The 8591-nt window shown below is 37.0% G+C and overlaps 1 pseudogene; it reads right to left on the bottom strand.

The window, feature by feature from the left end:
- Window positions 1-279: 279 nt before the first annotated feature.
- On the bottom strand, window positions 280-1186 carry LOC143386291 (olfactory receptor 14C36-like; annotated as a pseudogene).
- Window positions 1187-8591: the final 7405 nt, after the last annotated feature.

Here is an 8591-nt window from a genome sequence, read left to right as displayed (position 1 = left end):
ACCACAAATGATTTCAGCAAATATATTTAATTATATTTAATCATTAATAGATGCATTGATGAAATTACACATTCTCTAATAGCTCCATGTAAATGATATGGTAAGAAACAGAAAAATAACTTATGATAACTCAGCTTCTAATAATGTAATAGAAAGGTAGACAATGTAACTTGTAAAGCATAAATATGCAGAGTATTGTATCTAATTAAGAACCAAGATCAATGAAATTAGCATGATGCTGAAACGTTATCTTTATTATTTCCCTGAAAATAACTGCCTTTACATTACTCTCCTCACAGCTTCCTTTACCTGTTTATTCCTGAGACTGTAGATAGAGGATTCAGGAAGGGAGGAATCATGGTGTAAAAGGCAGAGAGAACCATGTACTTGAGGGTGTCAGAGGTTGCTGAGCACCTCAGGTACACACCTGAGCCAGAACTGAGGAAGATGGACACCACGAGGATGTGAGGGGTGCAGGTGGAGAAGGCCTTCCCTGGGGCTCTGGTGGGAAATTTCAGCACAGCAGAAAATATGTGAATGTATGACATGGCAATAAAAAGGAAGCAGCCACCACAAATGACCACAGCAGAGACAAGAATAAGGACCACATTACTGGTGGTGTCAGAGCAGGAGAGCCTCAGCAGAGAGGGGACATCACAGAAGAACTGGTGGACCACGTTTGACTGGCAGAAGGACAGCTGGAATGTGTTCCCAGTGTGCACACCTGCATACAGCAGACCACTGAGCAGGAAAGCCAGGGTCACGCGGACATAAAACTGGCAGTTCATGATGAGGGGTACTGGAGGGGCTGGCAGATAGCAACATAGCGGTCCCAGGCCATGATGGAGAGAATCAAAATCTCTACATATTCACAAAAAAGGACCAAGAAGATCTGCGTTGCACAACCAGTAACTGAAATGACCCAGTTGATAGTGAGAGAGTTGACAAAGGCATTGGGGACAGTGATGGAAATGAAGCACATGTCCAAAATTGACAGGTTCCTGAGGAAGAAGTACATGGGTGTGTGCAGGTTCTGGTCAACAGTGGTGACAGTGACAATGAGAAGGTTCCCTAACAAGGTACCCAGGTAGGTCATTGGGAATACTGTGAAATAGAGAAAACTCAGATTCCAGCCTTCAGGAGAGCCAAGAAGGAGAAATTCAGTTACCATGGTGGAATTGGCCATTTGATGCAAAATCTTGTTGCCTAATAATATAAATAGATGTGAGAGAGAGGAAGAAAAAAATAACTAATACAATTATTTTACATATTCACGTCCAGATTGTTTTCTTGTATTTTGCATTAGCTTTTCCCACAGAGGAAAGGTCACTCTTTTTCTCTGACATTTTTAAACATTATTAAGCATAGTGCAACTCCCAGTGCAGGAGTGGAGGTCTGCAGCCCAAGATCTGTGTGTGACCTTCAGAGCTTTTCCTCAGCTCCTCATCAGACCTCCTCTGACCTCCTGAGACTCCCATGCAGAGTACTAGCAAGCATTGGTCACCTTCTTTCCTGTTTGAGACCTGTGTGACAGTGCGTTCTTTAATGCTCTGTAATTTAGTTACCTCACTGTCTTCCATAAATGAAAGTTCACCACTTTTTTGCCTTTGTATACACACTAAATATTTCAAATTATAATTTATAAATATTTCTGTAGGTATGGTTTCAGAGACTTTATCATCATGAACATAAAAAACTCAGACATACTCACCAGACCTGTTTCAGCTCCCCCAGGGACTATTTTTTTTCCAGTAGATCAGTGTAAGGTCTTTAGATACTGACATTCTACAAAACATCTACTTTTTACCTTAATATATTTTTACTCATTCCTCAGCACCATAAAGTTGAAGATTCCTTTGACTACATAATAATTGTTCCTTTTCTTTTTGACACTTCCCCTTATATACCAATCTTCTTAAAGTTATCATAAGTGTACAGAAAGTTACTGACTGCATACCCTAAAAAGAATGTTTTGCTCATAGTTATAACACTCCTGTAACACCTCAGACTGGTTCAATCCTTTGTCACCAAAATCATTATCTCCTCAGTCCTCTGCAACCTGAGTCCATTTCAGCACCTTGCCAGGTTAACCACACTCACCCTTGGAAAAGAGACTTTCCTGCTGAGCCTGCCTTGCTGCTCCGAAAATGTGTGTGTTCCCCAAGGTCATTGGTGGGTGTCCAGTCTTGTGAACATTACTGTTTATTTCACAGTGTTGGTGAAGTTCAAGGGGTCCTACTTAATCTACCTGAAATCTTTTGCTAGCCCCATCCCCCATTCCTCCGTGACACAAAACTGAACTCAAACTTCAGTGACCTCCTTGTTCACAGCATACCCTGGATCTTGGTGACCGAGCCTCTTTTCTACCAAGACATATTGATTTAGTTTTCCCCATTACTATATACTGCTCTTTAAAGAGGCTAAAATGCAACTTTTTCTCCAAATCCCTTTCTTAGCCTCTAATTTTTCTTATACATTTCTGTTAGTGTTAGAAGTCAACATGTTATTTTACTTTTTAGTAGATCTATATATACTAGTCAACCAAACCACTGGTATAAATTCCTTGATTTTTGAATGTTGTATCATTCATCTTTTTATTCTCTTAGTAGCAAGTAAGTGACTTCATGCATAGTAGTTAATAAAAAATGCAATGTAGCACAATTGACTAACTGCTAACATGAACTAAGATTCTTTATTCCACTAATTTACAAGTGAGTACTTTCTAAATCAGTGGTGCCCATTCTTCACTTCTGTAAGAAATACAGTGTGTGTTCATTTGAAATAACATATCCCCACTTCTGTGCAGAAAGATTTTTTCAAAGCAGGCAATCTTGACAAATATTTACTAAGGATTTATAATATGGCAAAATCTGATGCAGATACTGAGTTTTAGTAAAAGATTGTTTTTTAAAAAACATTATTTCAGTACTGTGGAGGAAAAAATAAAATGATACATATATAAAAATTCAAATTAATATGAAAACATCTGAATATGATATATGATGAGACTAATAAGGAAACCTGCCAGACTTTTACCCTTTAACCTGGATTCCAGGAGCTACAGGAGCTCCTGTTGATCACCTCAGGACATCTTGTAAAATACAATTGGACATTAAGATGGGTTCAAATCTAGAAGGTGCATAAAACTACAAAGACATTTTCTTTCTTTATTATTGTTTTCTACACTAAGGCAAATACTGCCTTTCCATCTCCAATAGAACTTATCAAATTCTCCACAAACCAGTTTGAGTTACATTAATTACTTGATGCCCTCCTTTGTGTGATTTAGGTATGGTTTCAAAAATTCTTCTTAATTTGAATTTCTTTTTTCATGTATCAGTCTTCAAAAACTTCCATTTATGGAGCATCATTCCAAAGTCATGTATAAATACAATAAAATAAATGTACAAAGCACCACCTAATTTTTACAGAGAGCCTCAGATAATTTCAGTAGATTCTAAAGATAGGATGACTTTTTGAACCTGGATTTTTAAAATAAAAGTATGGCTTAGATTGCATAGATTGGCCTTAATATTTTGGTGTGATTCAATTCTACATTCTCATTTAAGGGGCAAAAATGCTTATAGAGGATTCTCTCATAATGACAATAAGTTGAAGATATGAATAACAGAAAGTGTTGGTAGACTTGAGAGTCAGCACAATGTTTGTGAGGAGAACTAGCATGTTTTAACTCCAGGAACATGAAGAGGGACTGCCCAGGTGCTTTCTCTGTAACTGGTAAAAGCTGAGAATTTTCTCTTTTTAATTTCTCTTGATAATGTTTCAAATAATGAATTACATAATGAATAGAGCACTTCAAAACTGCAAATATTACTTGGTTTGGAAGACACAAGAATAAATTATTTTCTAAATTATATTTTCCATATTAGGAATTATTGATTAGTGTTCTTATAAGGCATTAAAAATTCTGAGGCACATATATTCTGAAAATAAAAATATGTTTCCAAATGTTGCACAACATTATTTTTATATTTATTCCACTGGAATCACACATCCTCATAGTCATACATAGCATATATTTAGTATAAAACTTAAGAGTACAATTGAAAACTTGGGCATAGTGGTGCATGCCTATAACTCCAGCAGCTCAGGAGGCTGAGACAGGAAGATTTCAAGTTCAAAGCTAGCCTCAGCAATTTTTCAAGACCCTGTCTCAGAATAAATGTTCAATAGGGCTTGGAAGTTGCTCAATGATTAAGCAGCCCTGGGTTCAATCCCTGACACCAAACAAACAAAGAATAAATAATTGAAAACATGTTTTGTGAACAAAAGAAATAAGATTAATATTCAAAATATTTCAAAGAATATTGCCTACTACATTAAATATTTTTCCCATAGTTATTGACTTAGGTGCATGTGTATCAGATATATAAAATCATTCCTATCTACCTATCTATCCTATACCATGTTTTGCATTTCATTCTTGTTGTCTTAATGTGAATGTTTTTATTAGTCTTCTATGGAATTTCTGTGCAGACTACTTTGGGCATTATCCAAGTGTACTAATAGTTAAAGTAATCTGAAGAAAAGAATTTTAAACCAACAAGAAGCAACACAAAGAACTATTACACACTTTACTTCCACACACCATGCAGATGTCCCCATGGTCTCTGTGTTTCTATTATAGTGGACGCAATCACAGCGAACATCATAATGCAGTTATAAGGACTCTCTGTGCTTTCTGTGTTCTTCTCAGAATTCACAAAGCTTTTCCTGGGCTAACTGACTCTTTGGATAAAATTGAAATTTGCAGAGCAGAATAATTATGAATCTTAGATGCATTTTGACTCTAAATGCCAAGTACTCACTCCTGAGTGTCACCTGTTCTCCATGATGTTGCAGTACCAAATCTCTCCTTGGCTTCACCCATCTACTGTGTCTGCAGCCAGGGTGGATCTGTCCAGTCAGCCAGGTGCCTTGTGGGATGTGGGGAGGTCAGTCACTACTGCTTTATGTGAGCATGGTACCAGGCCAGTGGGAGCAGGGCCCCTGGTAGCCCAGAGCTCAGGCTGCAGGACCAGCAGGAGGCCTGAGCCCACCACCAGGCAGTGGAACCTGCAGAGCCCAGGAGAGAGGACCTGGCCACATGCCAGTATGGACAGTGGATGACACATGGGAACTCCTCTGCTGGGCATTGACTTTAGTCATTATTGAAAAACCAATGACACTGAGGAGAGAATGATGGTGCTCACTGGGTGTGTTTTCGTCTCTGCCCTCCTTCACCTCAGTGTCAGTTCCCAGTAGGTGTTTGTATGGATTAGTTAACATTAAGTGTGGTGGGCAGCTCTCACTCATTCACCAACCTGTAAGAGGAAAACATCTAAAACTACCTCCAGTTCAGCAGCAAAAGTTTCTTATCATTAAGATGAAATCCACATGATTTAAAATTAACCTTTGTAACAGTTTATGGTTCTCACGTCAGTGTGAGTTACCACACTGCATAATTGTACAATTTCCAGCTACATCTTTTCCAAAATAATTTTTACTTCAAAATGACCACCTAACCCATTACATATATTGTCCATATAATCCCTAATTGCAGTCACTGGAAACTAAATGTATTTTGTATCCTTGAATTTACATATTTGTGAAATTTCATATAAATAAAATCACTCAGTATATGATGTGTATTCTGGCTGAAGTGAGTATAACATCATTGAAATTAGTCCACCTTATAGCATGTATCATTTGATCATTTCTTAAAGATGAAAGAAAAACCATTATTTGCATATGGCAGAAATATTTTAATCAACATATCTATTGGTGGACATATGTTTTTCATTCTCTAGTATAATTTGACTGATTTGTTTGGTTACCTTATATTTTGTCGTATTTGACCTCTCTGGTAAACACTCTACACACTCTATGATTATGTTTAGAACCTGTTTTGGTGAGCTTTGCATTGCTGTGACAAAAATACCTGAACAAAAACAAAAAACAGCAGGCACTGTGGCACATGCATATCATCCCAACAGCTCCTGAGGCTGAGGCAGGAGAATTGTGAGTTCAAAGCCAGCCTCAGCAACAGCAAGGCACTTAGAAACTCAGTGAGGCCCTGTCCCTAACTAAAATACAAAATAGGGCTGGGGATATGCCTCAGTGGTTGAATGATCCTTATTTCACTACCCAGTACTGCAAAAAAAAAAAATCCTTAGATGCTCTCAGCCACTTTCCTGATGTCTCTGTGAAATGCTTAGCATCTCTTTAGGTGCTGGTATCTATTACAATTACACCTTCCTTGGCCCTAGTTTCTTAAACAATCCCTTCAAATCTCTGATCCAATTTAGATTTTAACTCTACCAATATAAACAACTGCTTTATTATAATGCAATATATCTCTGGTATTAATATAAATATTCTAAAGTCTTTATAAAACTTAGAGAAGTTTGAATGTTCTGGCATAATATTCTCAGTCATAAATATTACTGTGAAACACACTCTAGAATAAGTTACTACATTTTCATGGTGGTTGCTAAACTCACATCAAATTTCTAACTATGTGTTGTTCTAAGTCTTTTGTCTTCTGAAGTTTTGATTTTATAAAGCACTCAAAACACACCATCACAATAAAGGATCTAACAAGTACTCTTAAATATTGTTTCCTTAAAGGGAAGAGTTAATATTTCAGAAGAGCTCTCTTTCCAATACATATCTTTCACATAATTTATATTACTATAAAATCTATTTCTTTGTTTATGACTAATACACAAAGAAAATGTTTTTGCTAAATTCTGCAGAAATTTTATACCATTCTCATGCACCTGCAGGGTTTTGTGTTATTTGACACAAGATTTGAGATATCACAAATTCTTATACCAATGTTTCCTTTTTTTGTATCTATTGCTACCAGATATTATGATATAAAACATCTTAAAACAGGTGTTAAATATCCAACATCTTTCATCAAGAGGGACACCTTTCAATAGAACACGTGTTTGCTTCTTAGTTTGAATCCATGCCACTTGTTGATTCTTGATTTTCCTTCTTGAGCTTTAGGAGTCTTGTTAAGGAAGTCCAGGACTAAGCTGATATGATAAAAATTTGGGCCTACTTTTGGAATGGAGTCAAACTAAAAAGCTTTTTCTCAGAAAAGAAACAAACAATAACATGAAGAAACATCCTACATAATGAGAGAAAATCTTTACAACGTGCAACTCAGGTACAGCGCTAATCTCCAGGATATATAAAGAACTCAAAAAACTTAACTCAAAAAAATGAGAGGAAAAAAAACCCCAAATAATCCAATCAACAAACGTGCTAAATAACTGAGCAGACACTGCACAGAAGAGGAAATACAATTGATCAACAAATATGTGAAAAATATTCAACCTCTGTAGCAATTAGAGAAATGTAAATTAAAACTCCTATCAGAATGGAAATCATCAAGAATACAACTAAGCATTCCGAGGAGGTGGGTGAAAAGGTACACTCATACATTGCAGGTGGGACTGCAAATTGGTGCAAACACTCTGGAAATCACTATCAAGATTCTTCAGAAAATTTAGAATGACAGAGTGGTTCTTTGTGCAAGCGGCCATATTATCTATATCAATAGATTATATTAGGTCCTTAGTACCATAACCACATTATTGTTTGGTGTATCAATGAGGTTGCTTATTCTGCAGTTACATTTCACAGTTACAATTTGCAATGTCAGGAGCTTTGTGCAGCTCTCCAGAAAGTCCATTGTCTGAAGTTACTATTAGGTGGGCAGCTCCGGGAGCACAGGAGCTTGATGAAACATTGTAGTTATCTAGCCAGCAAATTCTTCTATTCCCAGGAGCTATGTGCCTAAAATCAAGATTGAAACCCTCGTGAAGAGCATTACTCCACTGGCCAGGCATCCTTTGTCTTTAACATGGAAGTTTTCCTGCAGCCAGGCATTCTGCACCTTTGCACAGAAACTTCCTATCCACCAAGCATGCCACAGTCATGAAGTTAATCAGAGACCCAATCTCAAATGCAGAACTCCTACAAACCACCACTTGAGGACAATGTAGGCAAACAATTGTGACACAGCCACATCAATATTTATGGCAGCTCAATTCACAATAGCTAAACTATGGAACCAACCTAGGTGCCCTTCAACAGAATGTATAAATAAATGTGGTATATATAATTAGAATATTACTCAGCATTAAAGAAGAATGAAATTACAGCATTTGCAGGTAAATTGATGAAGCTGCAGAAAATCATGCTGATGGAAATAAGCCAGTTCATAAAAACCAAAGGCCCAATGTTTTCTCTGATACACAAATGCTGATCTGTAATAGTGGAAGGGGTAGGGAAAAATGGAGAAACTTTAAATTGGACAGAGGGGAGTTATGGTAGGAGATTGTGGGGTGGGAAGACAGTGGAATGAGGACATTATTATTCTATATACACGTGTGATTGCACCACACATGACTCTGCCTCATGTACAGCCAGAGGATGAGAAGTTGTGCTCCAATTATGTACAATGTGTCTAAGTGCCTTTTGCTACTATGTAAAACTAATTAATTAGGACAAATAAAATAATTACCATCTATAAAAAAGAACTGGTGTGTATAATTTAATTTCTTTCCAACTTT

The sequence above is a fragment of the Callospermophilus lateralis genome, chromosome 5 (genome assembly GCF_048772815.1).
Source record: "Callospermophilus lateralis isolate mCalLat2 chromosome 5, mCalLat2.hap1, whole genome shotgun sequence".
Classification (NCBI taxonomy): domain Eukaryota; kingdom Metazoa; phylum Chordata; class Mammalia; order Rodentia; family Sciuridae; genus Callospermophilus; species Callospermophilus lateralis.
Note: the sequence above shows the minus strand (reverse complement) of the source record. Positions and strands in the feature narration are given on the sequence as shown.